The sequence below is a fragment of the Rattus norvegicus genome, chromosome 1 (assembly GCF_036323735.1).
Source record: "Rattus norvegicus strain BN/NHsdMcwi chromosome 1, GRCr8, whole genome shotgun sequence".
Lineage (NCBI taxonomy): Eukaryota > Metazoa > Chordata > Mammalia > Rodentia > Muridae > Rattus > Rattus norvegicus.
This window is the reverse complement of record NC_086019.1, coordinates 214897941-214924986: the sequence shown is the minus strand read 5'-3', so window position 1 is coordinate 214924986 and position 27046 is coordinate 214897941. Positions and strand designations below refer to the sequence as shown.

General features: G+C 45.3%; 1 protein-coding gene across 7 annotated transcripts in view; it reads left to right on the top strand.

The window, feature by feature from the left end:
• Positions 1-27046, top strand: part of Slc22a25 (solute carrier family 22, member 25) — a 188699-nt gene that overhangs the window by 31549 nt on the left and 130104 nt on the right. For 3 of the 7 annotated variants that reach the window (XR_010060855.1, XR_010060820.1, XR_010060788.1), the window contains one exon: positions 24020-25289. The exons of 1 other annotated variant lie outside the window; for it this stretch is intronic. The gene's annotated coding sequence lies outside the window, so the exon portion shown is untranslated. Of the gene's footprint in view, positions 1-15771; positions 16066-18024; positions 18130-24019; positions 25290-27046 lie in introns of those variants that run through there. 3 more of the 7 variants (XR_010060881.1, XR_010060898.1, XR_010060928.1) reach the window with 2 other exon arrangements.

The following is a 27046-nucleotide window of genomic DNA, read 5'->3' as shown; positions in this document are numbered from 1 at the left end:
CTTCTTTTTTTTTTTTTGGTTCTTTTTTTGGGAGCTGGGGACCGAACCCAGGGCCTTGCGCTTCCTAGGTAAGCGCTCTACCACTGAGCTAAATCCCCAGCCCCCTGACTTCTTTTTTAAAAAAGAAATTATGTACTTAAGAAATCTTACACATTCAATGTATTTTTAATTTGCGACATGGAAATAGATTTTTCTTCCTTTTTTTCTTTCTTTCTTTTTTTTCATTTCTATCTAAATTCTTCTAGTCTCCTCTAATCTGAAGCTGAGCTCAGGTTCCTCTGTTACCTGTCAGGTCGCATCAGGGGTGTGGGACTTGTCCGTTGTCCTCATCTCATCTGGGGGGAATTGAGGTCCAATGCAAAGGAACATAGGCTGGATCTCCAGCCTCATTGTCACCTTTCTAAATCTAAATTCCCTGAGGCAGGGGAACTGCTGACAAGGAAATCTGCAAAAGGAAGTAGGGATCCCACCAATTTGTCTGTGGCCAGATGTGTGACCGAGCAGGGGATGCACACACTAAGTCTCTGCCTTGAACCTCTGAGTGGGTACAGAACAGGTAGGCAGCCGCTACAGCTAGCCAGCATGCTAAAATGCCCATGAGAGTGAGAGACTCAGGTGTTGAACTAAGTCAACCTGGACTCACTTAGTTCTCTCTCCTGTCACGTTTTCACGAGCTTGTACATCCGAGGCCCCATGCTGTGGCTGTACTTAGCTCCCATATGCTTCTCTGAGTGGACAGCATGTCAGAAATCATCACGGCACAAGGGAGGTCAATGTCTAAGGTGACCAGACCGGAGAACTGCATCGGAATGGGCTGTCTGGAGGAGGCGGCAGCATCTCCAGGCTTTGGTGTCTGGAGAGAGTGAGTTCAATAGGTAGACTTGGATGGGGAGAGCAGTGAGGATAGGGTGGTTGTGGGTAACAAGAGGAGAAATGAGTGAATTCATCTGGGTAGAACCTCTGTTTCTATCTAATGTGATGGCCTTGACCTCAGGGCCAGGATGTCTCTGCGACAGTTTCAGAGGATCTGGCCACCCTTTGGACTTTTCTGTCCTCCAGGAGTGGGAGGGGGAGAGTGTCAGAAGCCTGCATCCTATGAAGAATCAGGGTAGGAGGACTTGACTGAGTCAGGCTCAGTGGTACCCAAGTTTACTTAGCTTAGCATCTGGGTGTCTTGCCTCTTGTGTTTATCTTATGGGCAGACCAGCTGCCCATAGCTGCTGCCTACCTGTTCCACCCATTCAGAGGTTTAAGGCCAGGACTTAGCATGTACATCCCCTGCACGACTGCTTAGAATGTTCATAGGTGAAGGTGGTTAGGCTAACCTCCCAAGGGCTGGGGGCTGTATTTCTATAGTGGCTGAGCGGGAGCCTCTCAGTCCTGGGATTGAACACTAACTAATTTGAGATCCCCAAACTCAGCCCTTGCCCTGGAGCAGCTCCAAAAACTAAGTGATCTGTGTGTAGCGTCTTTATGCTGGACCTGGGTAAAAGGATGTTCTCTGTCCTTAAAACCCAACTCCTCTCCCCTCCACAGACCCATCCTACAGTCGTCTTCCTGGGGATGAGACAGCCCAGGGACGAAAGCTTTCACAGGGCAAGCTATGGGTTTACACCACCATTTGCTAGCTGGACTTGGGTAACCAACCATTTAAAGCTCAATTTTCTTATCTGCAAGATGGGGCTACAATTGGGTTCTTATGTAAAGTATATAAACCCACAGAACCAAACCCACAGAACAGTTTGAGGGTCAGGCCTGAGCAAACAGGTCCCAGGAGAGCTGAGCCTTACATAGAATGACAGAAGAAAATGTTCTTAGTAGGCAAGAGTGGTGCCTTACCAGGCACAGACTGGAGCCTTTGAGGTCTTCCCAGTCACTCGGAATAAATAGACTCTGGCCCAGCCATTCCTTCCTGAGTCCACCATGTGGCCAAGCACTCTGGGCCTCAGCTGTCACCTCAGTTGGCACAGTGCAGGTTTACAGGACTCTTCCTGGACCTGCGTTCTTAGAGATCATGTTATCACAACAGGAGCCTGGTGGCTGAGTGAGGCTAGGAGTAACTTTTTATGGGCAACTCCAAAGATGTGGCAGGGAGAGTCACCCCCTTCTGGTTTCCATCACACACTGCACTTCTTCCTTGAAGATGGAGGCTGTCCAGAACGGGTGTGTATGGGTTTGGAGGGAGTAAGGACTGCTCCTGCACTGGGCAAGCACCATGAGGAGTTGAGAGAGAGAGGACCTGGTGTGAGGGCTGCACTCGAGTAATCTTTTTTTTTTTATTTTTTTATTTTTATTTATTTTTTTTTTTTTTTTGCACTCGAGTAATCTTAGCACCCAGGAGGATGAGGTTAGCCTGACCTGTATGGCGAGACTCTCAAAAATGACAAACCAACCAAATTGAAAGAGCAAGCCCCCGACTCCCCCACCCAAACCATGCTCTTCAAAGATTCACAAACAACAAATTACACTGAAGAATCACCAGCAACCTATAGCAAAAATAACCACTGCTGCAAAAAGAACTCAAGTGAGGGGATCCCAGGCTGAGGTACTTAGCTCCAAGGTGATGTGCCAAATGCTGCCATCTCAGTTCCCCCAACACAGTTTTCTGCTCACCAAAGGCCATAGGCTAGGGTTGGCGGACTTCAACGCTGAGGGGCTGAGGGTGTGTGAATGAATTGGCTGGGTCAGACTGTGTGTGTGTGTGAGAGACTATTTGTGACTGTGTCAGACTCTCTCTCCCCCACCTCTCTCTCTCTCTCTCTCTCTCTCTCTCTCTGTGTGTGTGTGTGTGTGTGTGTGTGTGTGTGTGTGAAGGGGAGGTGTGCATAAAGAGCTGGAAAGAAGGGTGAGGGGCCTGTGTCCACAAAGAGCTGAGAAAGTGTGTGTGTCTGCGTGTGCATTTATGTCCACGAAGAGCTGTAAAGCACACGTCCAGTTTAAAGGGGGGGGGAGCTGCTGCTCCACACCAGCTGCTGTTGCCATGGGGATATGCGGGCTTTGAGTTGCCAGATCCTCAGATATTTTAAAAATAGCTAGAAATCCGGACTTTTTTTTGTGTGTGAAAAATTTCCAATTGTGTAGGCGACCCTTCCTCCTACCTTCTGGAATCCATCGCTTTCTCTGTTTCTACCACTCATGCAGGCCACAGGCTCTGTGGAGTGATTGCTTGGAGAGAAAGGGCTGTCATAGCCTTGTTCTTGAGCCTCCTTCTTGCTGGCCGTGAAGGCCATTTTTGTTGTCGACTTGACTATATCTGGAATGAATTAAAACCCAATCAATTGGGTACATCTGTGAGGGATTTTTTTTCTTAATTAAATCACTTGAAGTGGAAAGACCCACTTTTGATTGGATCTCCTGAGGTGGGAAGATTCACCTTTAATTTTGTTCACACCTTCTGCCGGCAGCCTATATAAAGGACACGGAAGAAGGAAGCTTGCTCTCTTTGCCTGCTTGGTATTGACGGGAAGTTCATTCCTTCACTGGCATTAAGGCCAACTTTTTTGGGATTCCTCTGTATACTGAAGACTGGCTGTGACATGCGGCTTCACAGACAGAACAACTACTAGATTCTTTGATCTTTTGTTGGTAGACAGTCATTGTTGGACTAGATGAACCACAGCCTGTAAGCCATTCTAATAAGACACACACACACACACACACACACACACACACACACACACACACTGAACCTCTCTACACAACTCTATCCATAAGTTCTGTTTCTCTAGAGAACCCCAAGTACTACAACTTTTGGTACCAGAATTAATTCTGGAGCAACAAGAGGTATAAGGATAACTTTTAAAAGTATCTGGAATAGGCTTTACATTTTCCCAACACCTACCGTTACAGAAGCCTCTTCTTGAAGCTGGGAGAGTGCTGAAAGCCCACGGGGTGAACTATTTTACAAAATGAAGGAAACAAAGACATTTGATTATCCTGATCCATCAATTGTTAGAGGCAACAGGTTTGGTGACGTTACACACATCACTTTTGACAGTTTGTGGAAAAATAATGAAAGTTCTGGTGCTGGTTGGTTGCTCCTAATATCTCTGGAGAAACTGACAGGAAAAGAATGAGCTTCATGATAAGATTAACCAACTTCCAGCATCTGCGGGGAGGGACAGGGAGCTCCATGATAAGACTGACAGCTCCAGATGCACATAAATGGCTTACAGGTTTCTAAGTGTGCCCTGGAGGACAATTTCTCTCCAGCAGCCACAGAGCTCAAGGTGCAGAAAATCAAACTGAAACCTTCATTTTAAGGTTTGCTGAATTCCAGTGAAAATTCAAATCCCGTCCTCAGATGGTATTGGCAGCAAAAGTAAGGACATTAAGTGGTACAGAATGAAATCCTGTAACTTGGGATGGAGGTGTGTAGGAGGACCCTATTGAAGCTGAGAACTTTGAACATCAGATTTTCAAGAATTCCTCTCACCTGAGAAAGTAGTCTCTTCCCACCTCCATCCCTTCAAACTTTGCCTTTTCCATCCTTAATTGAGGTAATTAATCCTTCATTGTCTGCTAAATCAGCACTGACTTTCTCTGAAAAAAAAAAAGGCAGGCAAGACATTTACTATGTCCCTCAGGGCCCACCCATAGTTACTGTTAGACCTACAATCAGAATTAAGGTTAAACAGGCTCCTGGAGGGGAGATAGAAGGTACAGTCCACGAGGAGGTGAAGTACACTACTAAAGAGCTTAATGAGTTTGCTAGTTCATTCAAGCAGGAATCTGGGGAATATGTGTGGGAATTGATTTTAAGGGGGTGGGATAATGGAGGTAGGAACGTAAAACTGGATCAGGCTGCGTTTATTGACACGGGCCCTGTGAGTGGAGGTTCTAGGCTTAATAAGGAAGCTCACACGATTTTGAAAGAGTCAAATGTTTGAATGGTTGGCTGAGGCATTTATCACAAGATGGACTACTGAAAAGGAGGTGCCTGGTACCCTTTGGCTTCATGTTAATGACGTTAAGGCTCAGGGAAATTGCAGTGCTGGAGTGGATACGCTGTGTAAAACATAACCCACAGTGGGAAGGCCCAGAAGACACACCCTTCAAGAGTCCTCTAAATGCAAACTGGTGAGAGGGGCACCAGCGCGTTTAAAGAGTTTTGTCGTCGCCTTTTTCCTCATGCCAGACCTCAGGGTTAGAGACACTGCTGCCCAGTTGGCTGGGTTTAACTGGATCTCAAGGTATCAGGGACCAGGAGGCAGCACTGAATTGCCTAAAGCAAGGTTATTGTAGTTATTGTTATGGGCAGCGCAGACAAAACAATGTCCCTAATTGTCTAACCTGTAATGGGCAGCACGGGCAAAGTGAATTTTATTTAAGCATGACACCTATGGACCTCTGGTACTGGCTAATCAGTCGTGGTGTTTGCAGACAGGAAATAGATTCATGGGCTGTAACCAATGGATTGGATGGATCGTCAGGGACTTTGGAAAAAGCATGACTGGAAAATTGATGAGAATGACATCTGGGAAGAAGTATGTGGAGAGAGCTCTCCAAATGGGCAAAGGATGTGGAGGGACTTGTAAATGCTCACTAAAGGGTGAATTTAGCAGATGAGTCAGCTATCAAGTAGACAGGATGACCTGCTCTGTTTGTCCAGCTCTTTCCCCAGCCATTCCTGTCATCGTTTTGTCATGATCCCATGAATAAAGTTGCCACAGTGGCAGGTAGAGATGGGGTTATTTGTGGGCTTGGCAACCTGGACCTGCCACTCACAAAGGTTGCCCTGGCCACAGCTGCTCCTGAGTGCCAGATCTGTCAACTACGAGACCAACACTGAGCCCCAGATATGGCACCATTTCCCTGGGTGATCAGCCAGTTACCTGGTGGCTGGTTGACTACATTGGACTACTTCCTCCATTGAAGTATATATTTATTCCGCTCAATGATGTGCCTTTTGTCTTAGGGTTTTCATTGCTGTGAAGAGACATCATGACCATGGCAACTCTTATAAAGGACAACATTTAGTTGAGGCTGGCTTACAGGTTCAAAGGTTCAGTCCATTATTATCAAGGCAGGAGCATGGCAGCGTCCAGGCAGGCATGGTGCTAGAGGAGCTGAGAGTTTTACATCTTGATCAGAAGGCAGCTAGGAGAAGTCTACTGACTTCCGGGCAACTAGGAGGAGGGTCTCAAAGCCCACCCTCACAATGACACACTTCCTTTAACAAGGCTACATTTATTTCAACCAACCACACTTTCTAATAGTGCCACTCCTTGGGCCAAGCATATTCAAACCACCATACCTTCCCTGCATGCTTCTGACAAAACTACCAGTCACAGACTTATAGAATGTTGTATCCACTTTCATGGTATTCCATATAGTATTGCTTCTGAGGTGGAAAAGGGAATAGTGCCATACACTATCACCCTTAATGACCCACTTGGAAAACGTATGCTTCCTGTTCCCACAATGTTAAGTTCTGCTGGTCTATAAATTTAGTTCTAGAGCGGGAAGTTCAGACTTCCCCTGGCCACTTTGGACTTCTGATGCCCTTAAGCCAACAGTCTAAGAAAGGAATAACAGTGTTAGGAAGGGTAATTGATCCAGATTACCAAGGGGAAATTGGATTGCCTCTCCACAATGGAGGTAAGAAAATTTATGTCTGGAGCCCAGGAGATCATTTGGGGATTCTCTTGGTGCTACCATGACCTTGTGATTAAAGTCAATGGGAAACTACAACAGCCAAATCCAAGCAGGATGACAAAGAGCTTAGATCCTTCATAAATGAAGGTATGGGTCACTCCTCTGTAGGACCTAATTGGCCCTACGTCCAGGAGGTCCCACTCACGAAAACACGAAGACGGAGATCGATGCAATAAGCAAGAGATTTAATGATCCAGTGCACTGGGACGGCCCTGTAATTGGGGCAGAGGCAACCCTGAATGACAAAAGCACACCCTTTTTATACACATGTGGAGGACAGTCTTGACCCTTACATTCATCAATGGTGAGATATTTTTGGCATGCAGATGGGGGACTACTAAGGGTGATTAGTTCATTTCCCAGAACAGGGTGTTATCCTAAATTCTTTGGACAGTGTATTAAAGTCCCAGCCACCTGGTATTTCCCTAAGGCAGCCTTTGTCCTCAAAGTTTGAATCTTACACCTCCATGAACAGAACCTACTGAGGTGCTTAGGAAATAGAGAGTGAGTAGTAGAGGAAGGTAGTTATAAATACAAGCTAAGGCCACACAACCAGTTGCAGAAATGAAGATTATAATTGATGTAAGTGTTTCTGTCATATTTTGTTAGGACTGTTTTTGTACAGATTATTTGTGTTTTCTTTCCTCAATTTCTTCTTTTTTTAAAATTTATTTTTATTTTGTGTGTATGAGTGTTTCCCCTGTATGTATGTATGTGTACATTCTGTGTACACTGCCCACAGAGGTCAGAAGAAGTTTTAGATCCCCTAGAACGTGAGTTAGGATGACTGTGAGTCACCATGTGGATGCTGGGAACTGAGCCTTAACGGCTGTAGTCCTCTCTCCAACTCCTCAGTTCCTTTACTAAGCAATGCAATGCCAGTTAGGAGAATCTCAGTGGTTGTCACATTTATGTTTGAGATATTAAAGGAATGTCCTCTGAGGGATATTGCCATCTTCATATAATTTAATATGTTTGTGGTTGGAGGAGGGATACTTATATTGTGTCAGGCTTAATTATGACTTGGCTAAATAGTGTGTTTGTGATTGTACACGCTATCGTTTTATCTTGTTAGGTGTAATTAGGACCTGGTTAAATATTTATCCAGCACCTGGGCTGGGCTTCCTGAAGGAATAGGCAGAAGAATAAAGAAGAAACCACAACACCTTGGAGGCTCACAAACTCACAGAAGGAAGACAGAAAGAACAGGAACCATAGAGTCTGCCAGGTGGCAGGCATCCTAGGGGTCTCTAACCGTCCTTAGGGTGATATCCACAGTAGGGGTGGGTGGATTTGGCACTGGACTGCACTCCTTTGTGTTTCTTGGTCCTAAGGCCAGCTCCTTTTTAGCTTCTCAAATGCCACTTCCTCAGAGAGGTCTTCCCAGACCACTCGGCTGGCACAGCTCTTACCTCCATCTTCCTGTGTGCTACGATACGGTCTTATAGCACTCTCAGATGCTTGAAGTCACATGCTTGTTTGCTACTGGTCTTCTCCAGTGGATTATAAGGCTGTGACAGCAAGGCCTGGCTGTGGCATGCGTGTCACTCTTCAGCCTTGTGACAGGAATCCGGTAGTTTCATGTTTAATAGACATACCTCGGGGACAAAAGTATAAATGGGAGGCTTTTAGACAACCTTTTGAGAGTCGTTTTAAGATTAAACATGGGGCTGGAGAGATGGCTCAGCAATTAAGAGCACTGACTACTCTTCCAGAGATCCTGAGTTCAATTCCCACCAACCACATGGTGGCTCACAACCATCTGTAATGGGATCTGATGCTCTCTTCTGGTGTGTCTGAAGACAGGGAAAGGGTACTCACATACGTAAAATAAACAAATAAATTTAAAAATATACAAAAGGATTGAAGTTACCTCCCTTGCCTGTGGGGATGTTTACAGTAGAGCTCAACTCTCTTATCCTTTTGGGGGCCTGGAAGCTGGGTTGTTTTCAAAAATGCAAGCTTAGCAGAGGCAGAGATCAGCTCTGGGTCTTGCTTATTGGGTCTTCACATCCCTAGTTGTAAAATGAGCACAGTGACAGTGGTCTGATGGGTGCTGTGAGAAGGGCGGACACGTCTGTGAGTGCCTCGAGGCAGCAATCCTATGGAGGTTTGTATCTTTGGGTACTGACTGGAAGCTTGAAGTTTATTGAGAAGTCTCTCCCACACAAACAGTGCACGTTCCTAGCTTGTCTTGTAGTCTGCCCAAGGCTGGTGCACAGGCTTGCTTTGTCATGGGTCTCCCTCAGTGAAGTCGGTGGCAGAAGATCTGAGTGGTCAAGGTGGGCTGAGTTGTCAGGAGCAGATGGTACCATAGAGAAGACGCCACCGATGCTAGGGGAAATGCCCCAAACCAAATCGATTGTCCCCAGGCCTCAGGCTTTTCTTTTGGTCCTTGTGAGGGAGATTGGCAGATGCAATTTGACTATGATGAAGGCAAGGGCCAGATAAAGCTTGGCACCTACATGGGGAGGACTTGGCAGTCGGGTCCAGATACACAGCTCCTTGATCAAGGCAGAGCGTCTGAGACGGGCTGAGGGTGGTAGGATCAGGTGGCATCCAGTCGGTGAATTCACATAGCTGAAGACACAGGGTCTTTCACCATTAATGGAGTATCAGAGCCTGCTGTCCCACCTCAGGGCTCTGCTCAGCCCAGTTTCTACAACACGGTTGATGAAATTCAGGTAAGTAAACTTCATCAGAGTTTGATGAGACTCCAAAGCTGGAATAGAGGAAGTCTAAGTGGGAGAGACTCAGAATCCAGAGCAATGGGAATGTTGGGTGCTGCTTCTTTGTAGCAAGGTCACTTCCCACAAGTCAGTTAACATTTTTCTCTTTTAGAGATGACAGCTGAGCTGGGGTTCACCTGCTGCCTGCCTGCCACATACACAAGTGAGCATGCCGTGCGTGCGTGCGTGCGTGCGTGCGTGCGTGCGTGTGTGTGTGTGTGTGTGTGTGTGTATGTGCCTGTGTGTGTGTATGGTGTATTGTTTTAGTTTGTTTTCTATTGCTGTGATAAACAGCATGACTAAAAGCATCTTGGGGAGGAAAAGGTTTATTTCTTCTTGGGGTTGGAGTCCATGACTTAAGAGAAGTCAGTATAGGAATTCAAGCAGGACACCTGGAGGCAGGAGCTGAAGCAGACGTCATGGATAGTGCTGCTTTCTGGCTTACTTCCCATGACTTGCTCAGCCTGCTTTCCTATTTAACCCAGGACTACTTTCCCATGGGCAGACCCACACCTAGTTTACTAGGATTTCCCACATCTATTAACTAAGAAAATGCCCAACAGACCTGGCTGTAGACCAGTCTTACAGAGGCATTTTCTCAGTTGAGATTCTCTCCCACTTGTGTCAAGTTGACAAAATTACTGATCAGCACAGGTATCTTTCTTCAACCACTGTTCATCTTTATTTATTTGAAAAAAGTTAAAATTTATTTATGAACATTTTGGCCCTATGTGTATCTGTAAGTCACCGTGTTACCATGAATAGTTGTGAGCTGCCACATGGATACTGGAACTTGAACCTGGGTCCTCTGGAAGAGAAAGTGCTCTTAACTGATAGGCCATCTCTCCAGCCCCCACCTTCCTTCCTTCCTTCCTCTCTCTCTCTCTCTCTCTCTCTCTCTCTGAACCCAAAGATCAGAGATTCAGCTAGGCCTGCTGGCCAATGAGTTTCAGGACTCTACTTATCTGCTTCCACAGAAACTGTGCTTGGCTTTTTATGTGGGTGTTGGAGACCTGAACCCAGGGCCTCATGCTTGCACAGACGGCATCTTACCAAGTTAGCAGTCTTCCCAGCCCACATAAGCCTTCTGAATTTTGTCTTTCCCATCTGCAAAATTCAGACAATGCCACCCACACTGCAGAGTTGTGAGAGGTCATGAAACAACTCATGGCTATGACACTAGCCTCGTGTGCCTGGCATAGAGTAGGTACTTAGCAACTGGTGGCTACTGACAGGATTGATGTCAGTGAGAGCTTCTTAAGGGCAGGGGACGTGTCTCTCGTTTCAGTACCAGCACCTGGTACTGCGTAGGCACTGAACAAATGTTTGTCAGATGAGTGAACAAGATGAATCTGACAGGGATAAATGTCAGTTCCTGCACTCAGATCCAAAGACCCAGCTGCAAGGGCTGCAGTGGGGGAGAGCTGTCTCAGTCCCAGTACATGTGAGAAAAGTGGAGGGGTTTACACTGGTGGAAATTCTGGCCAGTGTGAGGTGGCTACCAAAAAGCCAAGCCAGGGCATAACAGAGGCCCTGTGGACCAGACTCTGGGGCCAAATCCCATTCTGTGATGAAGTGTGGAATGAAGCACTAGACCCTCATTACAGAGAAATCCAGTCAGTGGGCTTGGAGAAGTTCTCATGAGCCCCTGGGTGGCATTCAGACCTTGCCTCTTGCATTTGCTCTGGTCTCTGCGGTAACAGCACCATGCTTCAATTTCCTTCTCTGTGAAACGTTCAAGCCACAGGTTGAACACATCATGTTTGTTGGGGAAAAGGCAGGAACCAAGCTCAATCCTTGCTGGATTTACTCTCCCATCCTCCTCTCCGAGCTCCCGCTGGGGGCGGCTCACACTGGAGGACAGCTTGCAGGAAAGCTGTGGGTGGTCGGTGGAATCTTTCCATTTTGGGGGTGGGGTGTGGTACTGGATCAGGGTTACAGGGATAGCTTCTTCCGAGTGGATCTCCGTGCTTCTTTTCTTCCAATTGAATCCAATTAACCGATTTGAAAGAACGGTTACCTCTCTGGCCCACATCCAGGCCCGGCCAGCTTCCCTTTCACATGCGGGAGTCTGTCCTTACTTAATATGCGCAAAACCAGGCTTCTGGTTCTTTTTCCATAAACAGCTTCCATAAGTGCCGGCCTTGTGGTCCCCATGCGTCCTCTGGCGGCCACAGGGAGTCACTGCACTGGCTTTAGGAGTTGGAATCAGACATGTTGGTGAAATCAGGCCCTCCATCAACACCGGATGAATGGGGGAAAGTAATACATGTGTATACAATCGAATCATGTATTAAGAATTAAAAAGGGTTGAAACGTCGTCATATACTACAACATTAATGAGCCCTCTACATATTTTTCTTAGTGAAACAAGATACAAAATCAGATAACTATAATTTTGCATATAAGGAGCACTAGAAAGGGAAAATTAAAACATGCAGGAATTAGAATAGAGGTTTGCATATGATGAGAGGGGTTTGGAAGGGGAGTTTGCTTAATAAGTTCAGAATTCTGTTTCCCATGACAATCTGGAGGTGGGCAGTGGTGGTCATTGCTCAATACTGTAGATATGCAGAAGGCCACAGAGATGTTCTCACAGAGATGCGTGGTGTCTGGGCATGCCTGCAATCCCAGCACTCTAGAACTTAAGGCTGGAGGATACATAAGACACTGTCTCAGAAAACAAAATAGGGCTGGGAGATGGCTCAGTAAAGTACTCGAGGGTTTGGATTTGGATCTCCAGCACTCTGGGATTTGTAAAATCAGGGTGTTGATTTCACAGGATCTGCTCCAGAAAGCTCCTGGAGCTCATAACAGTTGTGGTTACCTGCACAAAACTTGCAGCAAATCAAGCCAACCAAAATTCTAGCGTGGACGGGAGGGATCCCAGTAGAGGAATAGTTGGCAGTTGATAGCTATTTGAGGGAGAGAGAGTCACTTTTCTTCCTTCTGGAAGGTTGCTCATGCCCCGAAGGAGCTCTCTGCTCCAAGATCATATGGGCAGAACTGATTGGACTTGTGATTATTGATTACAAATGACATGAAGTTGGGAAAGAGACTGGGTGGGGGACACTAGGAGGAATTTTAGAGTGGTACAGGTAGATGGATATGATAAATATGTGTTGTATGAATGCATAAAAATTTAAAAGAATAAATTAAAATGCTATTAAAACTAATAAATATAGAATATATTTAGAATAAAATTAGAATAAGGTTTGCCATTTCAATCATGGGCAGTTTTATGTGTGTGTTTGTATGTTCATGTATATATACACACATACACACATACACACACAGACCAGACAGAGGTCAGTGTTGAATATCTTCCTTGGGCTATCTACCTTGAAATAGGGTCTCTCTTGAAGCAGTTAGACTGACTGGCCAGTGAGCTCCAGGAGTCTGCTGGTCTCCATCTCTCGCTCCTCGATGCTGGTTTACAGACAGATGCCACTGCACTCTGATTTTACAATCCCTGGGTCCTGAGGATGATCCAAACCAAAGCCCTCAAACATTTTACTAATGGCTGACACATGCACCCAGTGTGTGTGTGTGTGTGTGTGTGTGTGTGTGTGTGTGTGTGTGTGTGTGTGTAGGGGGGTTCTTCTGGGTTTTTATTCCTAATGTAAGGGATTCCTTGCCTTACTCTGAGTGGTCTGAACTGGAGCTAACATTCTAGCATACAGAACAGCACGTATCCTAGGGAGAAATGAAACTTGAGCATATATTTTGATTTCAAGAAGTGCTGACCCAGAGGAATTTAAAATTTTCTAAGTATTTTCTTTACAATGCTCTTAAAGAGAAGTTTTATCTTGCTTAACCCTTTGGTGGAAAAGATAATACTTTTACATTTCCCACAAACATGAGCAGTGTGTTCAGTAACAGAGACCCCCGCCCCATGTCTGTACTACTTACCGTCTAGTTCTACTGCAATGCTGAAGGAATGGCAATAGCTTGTGTTGTTTTGGGCATCTCTGCAGCCTTGCTGACTAGCAACTCACAGGGAGATATCGTGTGCCTGGTACTGCGATTTTCATTGAATAACTCATGCCTTTGGGAACAATGTTGTCCACCTACACTGGTTACTTCTATTCAAATTCCTTTTTCTTTTCTTTTTTAAATGTACTATGTTTTTTTTTTTTTTTAAACTAGCTTACAAACTAGTGGATTTCCATCAGGTTTCTTTATGTATCTTGAGTTTTGAATAACCTACCCCTACCCTGTTCTCTCCCCAATAGCCCTAGATCCACTTAAACCTTTAACCTCAAGCCTTCCTCTTGTCTCCTTTCAAGTGACCTGTGTTCTACTGTCTCTGCTAACCAAGTTTGTTTCTTTGGTTGGAAAACCATAGGCTTCCACAGTTTTCAAGCATCCTTCATTTTGGCTAAGCCTCTGGCCATCTTCTCATTTCTTACCCCAACCTACCTCTATGCTTCAACCTTTCTGCTCCCAGTAGTAGCCATTTTTACGTTCCTTTCTCTGCCCCCCACCCCAAACCCCTTACTGCACCGTCCCCAGTGACCTGTCTGTGGTTTCCTGGCTTCCATATGTCCTCCAGATTAAGCACACACACAGCAAACGAGGAGAAGCTGGGATTTACATATGACAGAGAATACGTGATTGTTTTTCTGGTCTGGGTCGCCTCATTCAGTATACTGTTTTTTTTTTCCAGTACTATTCATTTACCTACAGTTTTTGTGATTCATTTTCCTCCATAGCTGAGTAACACGCCACTGTGTGTATGTGCTGCATTTCACTATCTGTTCCTCAGTGGGAGGTCATCTAGGCTGTTTCGATCGCTGTGACTAGAACAGCAATGAACCTGGGTGGATGAGATTCTCTGCAGTGGAATATGGAGTTCTTCCGGTATTGTCTAGGAGTGATGCAGCTGCGTCCTGTGGTGGCTGTCCTTTTGGTCTTTTGAGAAACACCCAGACGGATTGGCACTGTGGCGGCCCCAGTTTACACCCCCACCAACAGTGTGTGGAGGTTTGTCCTTTCCTCACATCCATGCCAGCCTTTGTAGTCATTTGAGTTCTTGAAGATGGCCATTCTGACCTGTGTGAGCTGCAACCTTAAAGTAGTTTAATCTGTGTTTTTCTGATGGGTAAGGATTCTGGACACTTTTAAAAGTGTTTACTAGGGACTGAAGAGATGGCTTGGCAGTTCAGAGCACTGGGTGCTCTTCCCGAGGACCTGGGTTCCATTCTCAGCACCACCTGGCAGCTGACAACCGTCGGTAAGTCCAGTTCCGGGGATCTACGGATGCCCTCTTCTGGCCTTTGCAGGTGCCAGGCACTGAGTGGCACACAGCATACAGGAAAGTAATCATCCCCTCCCCCAACAGTTTTTATTTCTTCTTTTGAGGACTCTCTTTTCAGTTCCATTGTACATTTTTCAGTTGGCTTGGTTATTTTCTTTCTAAAAAAATATTTACTGGGGTTGGGGATTTAGCTCAGCGGTAGAGCACTTGCCTAGCAAGCGCAAGGCCCTGGGTTCGGTCCCCAGCTCTGAAAAAAAGAAAGAAGAAAAAAAATATTTACTTATTTTTATTTCATCTGTATTGGTGTTTTACCCGTGTGTATATCTGTATGAGGGTGTCAGATCCTCTGGAACTAGAGTTATAGACAGTCATGAATCTCCATGTGGGTGCTGGGAATTGAACCCTGGTCCTCTGGAAGGGCAGCCATCTCTCCAGCCCCTGGTTATTTTCTTGACGTTTAGTTTTTGAAGTCTTCGTTAATTCCAAGACATGACTCATATAGTTAGTATCTATCTATCTATCTATCTATCTATCTATCTATCTATCTATCTATCTATCTATCTATCTATCTACCTACCTACCTACCTACCTAGCTAGCTAGCTAGCTATAATCATCAGATATATAGTTGGCAAAGATTTTCTTCCATTCTGTGAACTGCCTCTTCATTCAGCTGAGAGATTCCTTTGGTGTATAGGGGCTTTTTAACGATACGAGGTTACTTTTGTTGTTTGTTGCTTTTATTTTCTGTGCTACTGGAGTCCTATTCAGAAAGCCCTTGCCTCTTTTCCCCTGCCGCGGCCAAGTTGAGCGGAGGCGGAAGCAAGGGTGCGTTCAAGATTTGGCGTCACCTGTAATCCACCGCCACGGCCGAGGAAGGAAGGCAAAGCTGCTGGAGGTGAAGTGGACGTCAACACTGCTTTACCAGAGGTGCTGAAGACCGCCCTCATCCACGATGGCCTAGCACGTGGCATACGCGAAGCTGCCAAAGCCTTAGACAAGCGCCACGCCCTTCTCTGTGTGCTTGCATCCGACTGCGATGAGCCCATGTATGTCAAGCGGGTGGAGGCGCTTTGTGCTGAGCAGCAGATCAACCTGGTAAAGGTTGACGACAACAAGGGGTAGGCCTCTGTAAAATCGACCGAGAGGGGAAACCACGGAAAGTGGTTGGTTGCTCTTGCATGGTGGTTAAGGACTATGACAAAGAATCTCAGGATGTCATCGACGAGTACTTCAAATACAAGAAATGGATAAATAAAATTTTGGCTTATAAAAAGAAAGAGAGAAAGAAAGGAAGGAAGAAAGGAAGAAAGAAAGCAAGCCAGCAAGCCAGCCTTTGCCTGTGCCATAGGCTGAAAGTGTGCTTGCTGCCTTTTCCTCTGTGGAGCTTCAGAGTTTATATGGCTCCATTTGGAGTTCAGGTTTTAAATTATTATTTTGTTATTGGATTTTTTTATTTACACTTCAAATGTTATCCCCTTTCCCAGTTTCCCATTCATAAACCCTCTATCCCACCCCCTCCCTTTTCTTCTATGAGGGTGTTTTAATTTATATATTTATTTTAAAATTTTATGTGTACCCATGTTTGCCTGCATGTATGTATGTGCACTACATGCAGGCCTGGTACCCATGAAGACCAGAAGAGGAAATCAGGTCCCCTGGAACTGGAGTTACAGACTGTTGTGAGCTGCTGTGGGTGTACTGGGAAGTGAACTCAGGACCTCCTTAAGAACAGCTCTTAACCACTGAGCCGTCTCTCCAGTCCTTTGCATTGAGTTTTGGTCTGGGTGGGAAGTAAGCATCTAGTTTTAGCATCTCACACAGAGATATCCAGTTTTCCCAGTACTGTTTGCTGAAGAGGCCGTTTTCCCTCTAATGTGTATTTCTGGCATATCTGTCAGAAGCCAGGCAGCCGTAGTTGTATGGACTCCCCTGGGTCCTGTACCTATTCTAGTCTGATGATTGCATGCTGTTTTGATTGCCAGCTCTGTACTGTTTTGGTTATACTGCTCTCTAGAACCAGAAATCGGGTATGGGCGACACCACCAGCAGTTTTTGTTATCATCCAGGATCGCTTTGGTCTTTTGAGTGTCCGTATAAATTCTAAGATTGTTTTTTACGTGTCTGAGAAGAATAGCCCCAGGATTTTGAATGTGATTTCATTGACTCTGTAGATGGCTTCTGGTAGGTCAGCCATTTTCTCAGTGTTGATTCTGCAGGTCCCTGAGCACGGTAGATCTTTTCACCTTCAAGTGTCCTTTTCAATTTCTTTCTCGTTCACCTTAAGTCTTCCACCGCAGCGGCCGTTGTTTTCCTCGGTTAGGCTTTTTCCTAGGTATTTTATTTCACGTTTGTGATTATTGTGAATGGAGTTCTTTTCCTGATGTCTTTTACAGCTTGGTTTGTTGTTGGGGTGCAGGAAGGTAACTCAATTTTGGGCTAATTTTGCATCCTGCTGCTTTACCAAAAGCGTTCATCAGCTTTGAGGGTCCTTTGTCTTTTTCAACTGGCAGCCAGGGTTTCTAAGAAAGGAAATCAGGTTGAGTTACTTCTCTGTTTACAATCCTCCCTGCTCCACTCCTTCCTTGGCTGTGGTCGCCTCCTTTCTCAGCACCTTCTAGTACACTCCCCCATTTTTCCAAGCTCTGCTCTGCCTCTAGGGTTTGGAGCTCACAGGATACTCTCTCTGATTCTCTCTGTAGTTAAGTGAGCTCAGATAGCACCAGTTGTGCCTGGGACTTCACTCCTGGTCAGTCCCCTGCTGCTTCACCTCCTCATCTTCTCCCTGTGTTCTGTTTTTTCCTTTTCAGAGCCATTGTCCTTTGGACTGCTTGGACTTTGTAGAGCACCAAGCAGGAAATCAGCCCCCTCCCCCGACCCCACCCACCCTGTCGTTTTCTCTGTTGCTTATCCCTTCCTTGAAAACATTCCAGGAGTGCGGCTTTATCGCTTCAGGTATTTGAGCAACTGTGATTCCATGCATTAAAGAGCTCAGGCCTTTCAGAGGTGCACACTGATGGGTTTAAAGGTCACAATGTTTTGTTTTGTTTTTCTTTTTTAATTGTATGTCTTCCAGAATTTAGTATATTTCTGTTGTTTTCCAATTGGCTGATTTTAGTTTTATCATTTTTATTAGTTTCTATATTTAAATTTATCTATCAGTTATTTGTGTATGTGAGTGTGTGTGTGTGTGTGTGTGTGTGTGTGTGTGCACGCATTACACTGCATGATGTGGAGGTCAGAGGACAACTTGTGAGAGTCAGTTCTCCCCCTCTGCCTTATGGGTACCAGGTAATGAACCTCACGTTTGGAAGGAAGTCCCTTTACGCACTGAACTTCTTTGCCAGGTGTCTTCATTATTGTTCTTTTGCTGTGAACAGATACCAGGACCAAGGCAACTGGTAAAAGAAAGCAGTTTGGAGCTTGCTTACAGTTTCAGAGGGTGCGTTCATGACCATCATGTCAGGAAGGATGGCAGCAGGCAGGTATGGCACTGAGCGGTAGCCGAGGGCTCACATCTGATCCATAAGCACAAGGCAGGGAGTGAAGGGAAGGGGGAAGAGATGGGAGGTGGAGAGCATGAGCTGACTAGAAATGGCCTAGGCTTTTGTGTCCTCAAAGCCTACCTCAGTGAAACACTTCCTCCAACAATGCCTTACCTTCTAATTCTTCTCAAAGAGTTCCACCAACGGTGAACAAATATTCCAATTTATGAGCCTATGGCCGATGGGAGCCCATCCTCATTTAAACTACCACACCAGGTCTCCATGGCTGTTTTGAGATAGGTTCTTACTATACAGATTAGGTTGGCCTTGACCTTAATCCTGCTGCCTTGACTTCCCCAAATCCCGGGATTGTAGGCATGTGCTACCACACCCAGCTTTGTTAGCATGATAGTTTTACAAAATGTTTTCGTCATGACACTCTCACACATGTCTGTAGTGTACTGTGGTCATTCGTGCCCTCAGTAACCTCTCAGGCCCTAGCCCCACTTCCCACTGGTTCCCTTCCTCTACACAAACAGCCTTTATTCTTTCATATCTTTTTTTAGTCTCGTTTCCACGTATGAGGCGAGACATTTGATCTTTGTCTTCCTGAGTTGGGCTTATCTTGGCCAGCTTTCAAGTGCTGCAGCCGGCTCTCTGCACCTGCAGCTTCTGCAGCCTCTGTTCTGCTAACCCAGTGGTTCTCAGCCTTCCTAGTGCTACGGCCCTTTAATACAGTTCATCATGTTGTGACTCCCCCCCTCATAAAACTACTTTTGTTCTTATTTCAGATCCGTAATTTTGCTATTGTTACGAATGATAATGAAACTGACTGATACGCAGGATATCTGTTATGTGACCCCTGTGAAAGGGTCCTTTGACTCCAAAGGGGTTGCGACTCACGGGTTGAGAAACACTGTGCTAGCCTAACTTCAAAAATATCTTAACAAATTACACTGAGTCCGGTGTGGCTGTCCAGAGGCAGGCGGATCTCTGTGAGTTTGAAGCTAGCCTGTTCTACATAGTGAGTTCCAGGACTGCCAGTAGAGATGTCTTAAAAAAATTATGAAAATTGGCCACAGTGGTGCTTGCCTTTAGAGTTTCAGTCTACTGAAGGGTAGTTAACATAGTATTTACACTATATTATATAATTCAAAGGTGATTTGAAGCATATGGGAAGGTATGCTGAATGGGGTCTGTGCAAATATCATTCTAAAGGTTGCACACCCATTTGATATCTGAGGGTGTCATGGGGCCACATGCACATGGATACACACACACACACACACACACACACACACACACACACACACACACACACTCTGCACCTGCACCTACATCATTCCCACTCTTCCTCTCCTCCTCCAAGTCCTTCATGTCTGGCTTCTCCTTCACGATTTTTCATGCAGTGGTGAGTACTCTGGAGCCTGAACTCTGCTAATGTCTTTTTCCTGAGTCTAAGTGGTGACTAGATGGGGGTGTTCATCAGACTATTTGTAGGACCTGATCAGGCCTACGTCCGGGAGGTCCCACTCATGAAAACACGGAGACGGAGATCGATGCAATAAGCAAGAGGTTTAGTCATCCAGTGCACTGGGGTGGCCCTGTAATGGGGACAGAGGCGATCCCGAATGACAAAAGCACACATCTTTTATACACGTGTGGAGGACAGACCTGACCCTTGCATTCATCAATGGTGAGATATTTTTGGCACGCGGATGGGGGACTACTAAGGGCCCTTCCCTTTTCGAAACTAGCCCTTCCCTTTTCCTGGTTAGTTCATTCATGTAGATCGGGACTGCTAAGGGCTGTTAGCTCATTTCCTGGAACAAGGTGTTATCCTAAATTCTTTGGCCCCTGTGTTAAAGTCCCAGCCACCTGGTGTTTGCCTAAGGCAGCCTTTGTCCTTAAAGTTTGAGTCTTAGCCTTTGTCCTTAAAGTTTGAATCTTATATATTCTTTCAAATTTTCTGTATTTTTGGAAACTTAAAAACAAAACAAAACAGTTGAGTGAAAACAAAAACCACTCTTGACAAATATCTAAACATTTGTTTCTTCTCCAACAAGTTCCAGCCAGCTTGACAGAAGCCTGGCTTTCTTGGGGACAGATTTCCAGAGAGCATGGTGCTGTGGCTGGTGTGTTTCCTCCTTGGGTTCACCTTTGTCCTTGTAGGCAGCTGCTCCTGGTCCTTCAGGAAAGGGGAGGGGAAGGCTGTGTGCCGGCAGTTCCAAACCAACAAAGTTTAATTGTCCCTGTTGAATCGAAAAGCCTCCCGCAGCTCCTTCTTACGGTAGACGCCTGGTATTGCAGAGTCTCACCAGCCTCTTGCTTGTAAATCCTTTCAGAGGCAACTAAGTCCTTCTTCCAGTTTTCCTCCCACCCCACCCGCTAAGTGTTTTCATAAGACCTCCTGAAGCATCTCTTTGAAATGTAACCAGCAAGGAAGTCAGTGCCCTATGACACAGTTTCTGCCCCAGCATCCTAGCCTAACTTCAATTGGGTCTAGCTCCAAAAAATGACAGGTTACCTTCCTACCTACTTGGCGGTCTTATTCACAGGGAAAAGGGGGTTTTCATTTGAATACGGACATTAAACATAGGTGGCCACCATAATCACCAGGCTTGGATTGACTTTCATTGTTTTCTGTCTGTCTGTCCGTCCGTCCGTCCGTCCATCCATTCATACATCTATTCCTCCCTCCCTCCATCTACAGTGTTTCTAACGGGGGAACTTTCTGCTTGGCTACACGAAATGGGGAGAGTTATTTCTCCTTGCAATCTCTTAGTAGATTGCTGAACGTCACACTCTGGTTTAGAAGTTATTTGGGATTTCCCTTCCACTTTTTCAGGAGGCTTTCTTGGTTGCCAAGAGATTGCGTCTTTAATTTGTTTTTCCTAGGTAGGTGGTGTGTACACCTTCCAGAGATGTGTACTTTTGTGTCATCTTTTCTGTAGAAAGAAATGGCGCCAAGTTTCCTTCAAGACCCGTTAAGGCCCGATAGGCCACTATGTCTAATGTGGCCTCCAGGGAACCGCGATCAGTAGAGCAGCCTCCCACAGAAAGAGGTGGGAGGTGTTAGTTCCCGGACAAAAGCTGAGGTGAGGATTTTCAGGGATTGAGGTTGACTCTCTGGGTAGTCGAGGGGAGGCAAGTAGTTCAAGAGGCTGCATAACATGCCCCCCCACCTCCGGCTCCACAACTTCTGACTCTATTGGTGAGAGCCGAGAAGATAGCTTCCTGCATTGTGCTGGGCGCTGGGGAGGGCCAGAGAGCAAGTTTTGTGCCCGGTAGCAGCTAGGTGCGCCGGCACAGCCCTGCCAGACTAGCTCGACAGTGACATCGTGTGGAAGTATGGAATTATGGCTTTTCTAACTCGTTAGGAGAGCCAAAGGAGTCGCGGCCCTGGGATAGCTGCATCTGGGAAGAAAGTTAGGAGACAAAGAGGATACAGGGAGCTTGACCAGTATACTGGAAAGGATATGTGTGGGACAAGATTCCCTTGTAAATGCTATTTCCTGAATGTCACTTAATACGTTACAGTGTTAACGACATTGCGGAGGACCCTTCCTTTCAGATGAAGGGTTAGGGTTAGGTTCGGTATGCGTGGGGTGTTGGTCTTTGTGGAGATTGTAGGGAGAATCAGTATTTCATTTTTTTCCTCTTCCTGTTTCACGTGTTCCTCCCCTCTACTCCTCCTTCCTCTCCTTTTTCTCTTTCTCTGTATTTTGTCTTTCACTATGTAACTCAGGCTGACTTCAAGCTAGTGATCCTTCCATCTCTCTAGTCCTGTTATAGACACAATAATTTTTAAGCTATGTATGTATGTATGTATGTATGTATGTATGTATGTATGTATGTATGTATGTTTGGAAACAGGGGCTTGCTTGCTTATTTATTTATTTATTTATTTATTTATGTTTGGAAACAGGGTCTGGCTCCTGTGAAACCTGCTATGAGGATTAGGCTGGCCTTAGACGCACAGAGATCTCTTGGCCTATTTCTGCCTGTCTCTTCAGTGTGAGGGTTTTTTTATTTTATTTTTTTAGGGTTTCTTTGTGTAGCCTTGGGTGTTTGGAAGTTGCTCTGTAGACCAGGCTGGCCTCAAACTTAGAGAGATCTGCCTGCCTCTACCTCCTAAGTGCTGGGACTAAAGGCCAGGGTCACTATTGTCTGGCAGTGAGATGTTTTTAAATTGTTGAGAATGACCATGGTGTGAACTCCACGGCAGCTGTGCTTATTATTAAATTATTAAATGTAATATTTTTATTAAGTTTAATATTAATTAGCATTATTAAATTAGTAAATCTTATTATTAAATGATTAAATATGCACCAGCATTTTTCGGTAATACCCAGGAAAGATGTAGCACTGACTTTTTCTAGCAATCTTGTTGGGCATTCCATAGATGAGAAGTCTGAAAGGCTCTACTGATCTGAGCCTTTACCTCAGGCAGTGAATGAAGGTTGGGGGGGCAGCTGGTCACATTCAGGTCTGTGTTATTGGAGGCCGGAAGATGACCCAGCCCCTGGCTAAGCCTGCTTTATGATAATTTTCTCTTCATTAGGCAGTAATCAGTTTTAAGTTCCAATATGTTAAGCAGCACATTATTTTCGCCCTGTATGGAGAGACTAAGAAAACAACTGTCACTCCCCTGCATATAGCAAAAAGGCATTGCACAGCAAAATCAAACACAACACAACCGCTTTCCTCACAACTGCTTTCCTCAGCACTGAAAATGGATCCCATCTGGCTCCTGTTTATCACTCAACCTTAGTGTTTTGATATATTTCTTTTTTCAGAAATTAGTACTGAATACTGGGCTTCCTTATGGCACACACACACACACACACACACACACACACACACACTTTTACTTTGTTTTTACTTGTCTCTCTTCCGCTTTGCTCTACTCCATGTTTTGATACATTTATTTGTTACTGTAGGTCATTCTCTGCGCTTGTCTTCCCCTTGTTAGAATATAACGATCCCTTTTTTGATGGCAAAAGACTTTGTCTGGATCTCAGTGTCAGATAAATCCCTGGCTGGTGCTCTGTGGATAGTCAAGAGGTTTGCAAGCAGGGCTTGGGAGGTAGCTCGGTGGGTAGGGTACCTGCCTAACATGCATGAGGTTTTGGGTTTGATCTGAGCACCACATGACTTGGTTAAATTCTGGGATTCCAGATCTCTCTCTCTCTCTCTCTCTCTCTCTCTCTCTCTCTCTCTCTCTCTCTCTCTCTCTGCAGACACTCAGACAAGGAACTTTGGCCATTCTGCACTTGTTCTGTATTGACTTTCAGTTCTTTTCACTAAGGAAATGTCTCTCTCTAGCCAGGAGGAACGAAGGAGATATCCTCTCCTCCTGTTGTTCTTGTCTCATGCTGACCCCTGGTGGCCCTTTTCACACATGACACTCTGTCTAGTAGATTCATAATGAGCAAAATGCAGATCATTTCAGCAGAGGGAAGCAGAGCACAGCGTTCAGAGTTTGAAAGTTAGGTTTGCAGGGATAAGGACACTTACTTGCAAGTTTGTATCTCGTGACCCCTGCAAGTGGTCCTCTGACCACCACATGTGCTCTGAGATATGTATGCATGTGTCATGTGTGCACACACACAACCATGCAAATCAAATGTTTAGGGGCTGGAGATGTGGCTCGGCTGTTAAGAGGGCTTGTTGCTTTTGCAGAGGACCTGAGCTCAGTTTTCAGCACCCACATCAGGGAGCTCACGACTTCCTGGAACTCCAGTTCCAGGGGGCCTGGTGTCCCTTTCTGGCCTCTGCAGGCACGACACTCACGGGCACACCTGCTACCTCCCACATAGACAAGTGATTAAAAAGAATCATCTTAAAAGAAAAGTTTGCGATCTGAGCATTTGCTCTTCTCTTTCAGAACAGTGGAGTGTAGGCTGAAGGGTGAGTCATTTTGGACCACGGTGATGATGGCAGTATCCTAGAGATGACAGAAGAACAAACTGAATTAATGTACTGTGATGATTAAGAAGTTTTTACTGGGGCTCAAAAGAAGAAGAGAGGAGGCTGCACACGACACATTTGCCTGCATCTCATTGTCCAGAAAACACTACTGCTGACCCTTAGGCCACACTTTCCTGCAAGATGGGCTGAGAACCGCAGCCCCCACCTCTGTGGCCAGAAATCTGTTACAGAACAAAAACCGGGTCTTGGGAATTAGCTGGAAGATTTTGGCCACAAATCATCAAAACAGCTAAGGTTAGATAGTCTGACTTAGAAATGGACTGATTTGTTTTTTGTTTTAAAGAAGGCAAAGACTTCAAAGGCGACCCAGACTCAAGCCTCTGGCCATTACCCTTATGCTTTGTTTGTAATTAAGCTTAATTGGTGACATCATTGTTTGGAGTGTGCATCTTAATGCCTGCCCTGGTGACATTATCTCAGCGCTGTCTCTGGCTGTTGTCCTATCAGTAGGCTTATGCTGAATTTGTCTGTTGCATTATTAGAAGTCTTTGCCTGCCTGATTATCATCTCATTATATTTAGCAGGGCCATCTGGAGGCTTCATCTGCTAGGAGACGAAGGGAGAAGTCTGGGTGGTCAGCTGTCTCCTTGTTACATAGGACTGATGAGTCACTCACTTGGAAAACATTGCTGATGTCTGCCCCTTCTCCTTGGTGGCTTTATGAGACCACAACGGCCAGCTCACACTGTAGGGGCTCTGTGTTTCCTTCTCTTCATATATTCCTGGCTTTCCAGCTATGAAGCCCATGTTCTCTTTATACACATACACAGAAACAGATGCATGTATGTTCTTCCAGACTGACATGTCTTAACAAATGGAGCAAAAGCTCAAGTAGATATTTCTTTAAAATGAACTAAAATGGTCAGTCATGCTAGTACCCAGGAGGCAGAGGCAGCTGGATCTCCATGAGTCTGAGGCTAGTGAGTTCCAGGATACAGCCAAGCTACATAGTGAGATCATGTCAGCCATGACCAACCAGCCAACCAGCAAACAACCTCCCCAAATAAACAAAAAGCTTCAAAATCAACTGAAGTCAATCCTTCACAGTTTTTTTTGTGTGTTTTAACACACATTTTTGCATACGTTGTGTATTTTCATTTGTGATTGTGAATTCTTGGAATGCTTTTACACTCAACATTTTTGAAAATTAAAACTTATTTACTTTGTGTGCGTGGAATGTTTTGTCTGTATGTATGTGCATGCCCAGTGCTCAGGGAGGTCAGAAGAGGGTGTTGGATCCACTGGGACCAGAGTTACAGATAGCAGTGAGCCATCATGTTGGTGAAAAATTAAACCCAGGTCCTCGGGAAAAGCAGCCAGTGTTTTTACCTGCTGAGTCATCGCTCCAGCCCCTGTCTCAGCTTTTAAAGTTACCATCCTTCCCTTTATAAATCCATCTTGTCCTTCTTACGTGTCTCCAAATCTCCTCCATCATGCAATGCTATCTGAAATTGAAGAAATAAGACATTTTCTTTATGAATAATTTGGTATATTTGTCAACATACATAAATGCTGACTGTCAAGTGACAGCCTGTCAAGCAATGTCATTTGATTGTTTTGTATGTCCATTGGCAGGAATGGATGCTAATGGATATTACTGCTTAGGAGAGGCCAGGGATTGTACAGAACCCAAGTGTCAGGATTCACCATTGATGTTTTCACTGTAGGTTGCATTGTAGACAGAACATGGAGTTTGTCTTTACTTCAAGGACAAGGACATAAAGATGACAAATAAAGTCTCATCCCCCAAGAAAGTCCTTTTCCCAAGTTGGGCATTTAGATAAAAGCCCCCATTCTGTCAGGGGCTTGAAGAAAGTTCCTGCTTGCTAAAAAGGGAGTCATTCTCCATATCTTTGGCAAAAGGAGCTAGTGGCCCTTCCACTAACACAAGACTGTGTTATCACTTAACTTGCCAAGGTCAAACTGGTTCCTCAGTCCCAGCTCACAAGCCCATTTTCTCCTGGTCCTATTTAACCCTGAAAATCTTTCCCCTGTTGTTTCTCCCTGCTTTCCCAGGAGACAGCCCTGGCAGTTTGGAATACACTTTTTCCTTTTTTCACCCACGGAGCAGCTATTTTGATTTCTTTACTGCACCCATTCTCATTCAACAATCCCTTGCAGTGTGTACCATTTTTGAGTGGAAAAAGCCAGTGTTTGCAGGAACATCTTTCCTGTACTGTAGGATCGAAGCAGTGCTACTTTGCCATAGGTTGTAATCGGGATAATGTCTTCTTCGTCACTGGAAGAAAACATGCACAATTTTCGTCAGCTCTCAGACTTGTCCCTTTGAACTGGGAGTTCACCTTCTGAAGAATATGAAGAGTATCTGGATCTTGTTTCCTACAGCTGACAGGAAGAATAAGGTCATATTCAGGTCTCCACAGGAAGAGCAAATAAGCCCCTCCCACTGGGCAAATCCCCAACCAACAGCAAGAAGGACTAGAAGAGAAAGCAACTTCTGCGGTCCCTGCTATCCATCTCGGAATTTCATTCAGCCTCCCAGTGTGCTCTCAAACCATGTGGCTTGTAGCTAGTTCTTATACTATCCTAGAGCACCCGCCTCCTGGGGAAAATGTTATAAAAATTAGGTCTCCCCTGCCACCTTCCCCGATGAGACTCCATTGTGTACAACTCCCTGACAGGTCACTGGGAGCTGGGAGTCTTCCCTCGTGGAAGTACACGCGTGAATACAGACACTATTTCTCCACCTGAATCTCGCCGATGTAAGGGGAGGAACTGATAACTAAAATCTGGTTCCCTAATTATTTCTTGATTATGTCAATAAAGACGGCAGAAGCTAATTGCTGTGTGAAGATATAAGGGTGGGATTTCCAGGCGGGACAGGAAGAGAAGGGGACTCAGAGAGGACTGGGAATTTGGACCAGGCTGTGGAGCAGATCGGAAGCAGCAGACATGTAAGTCT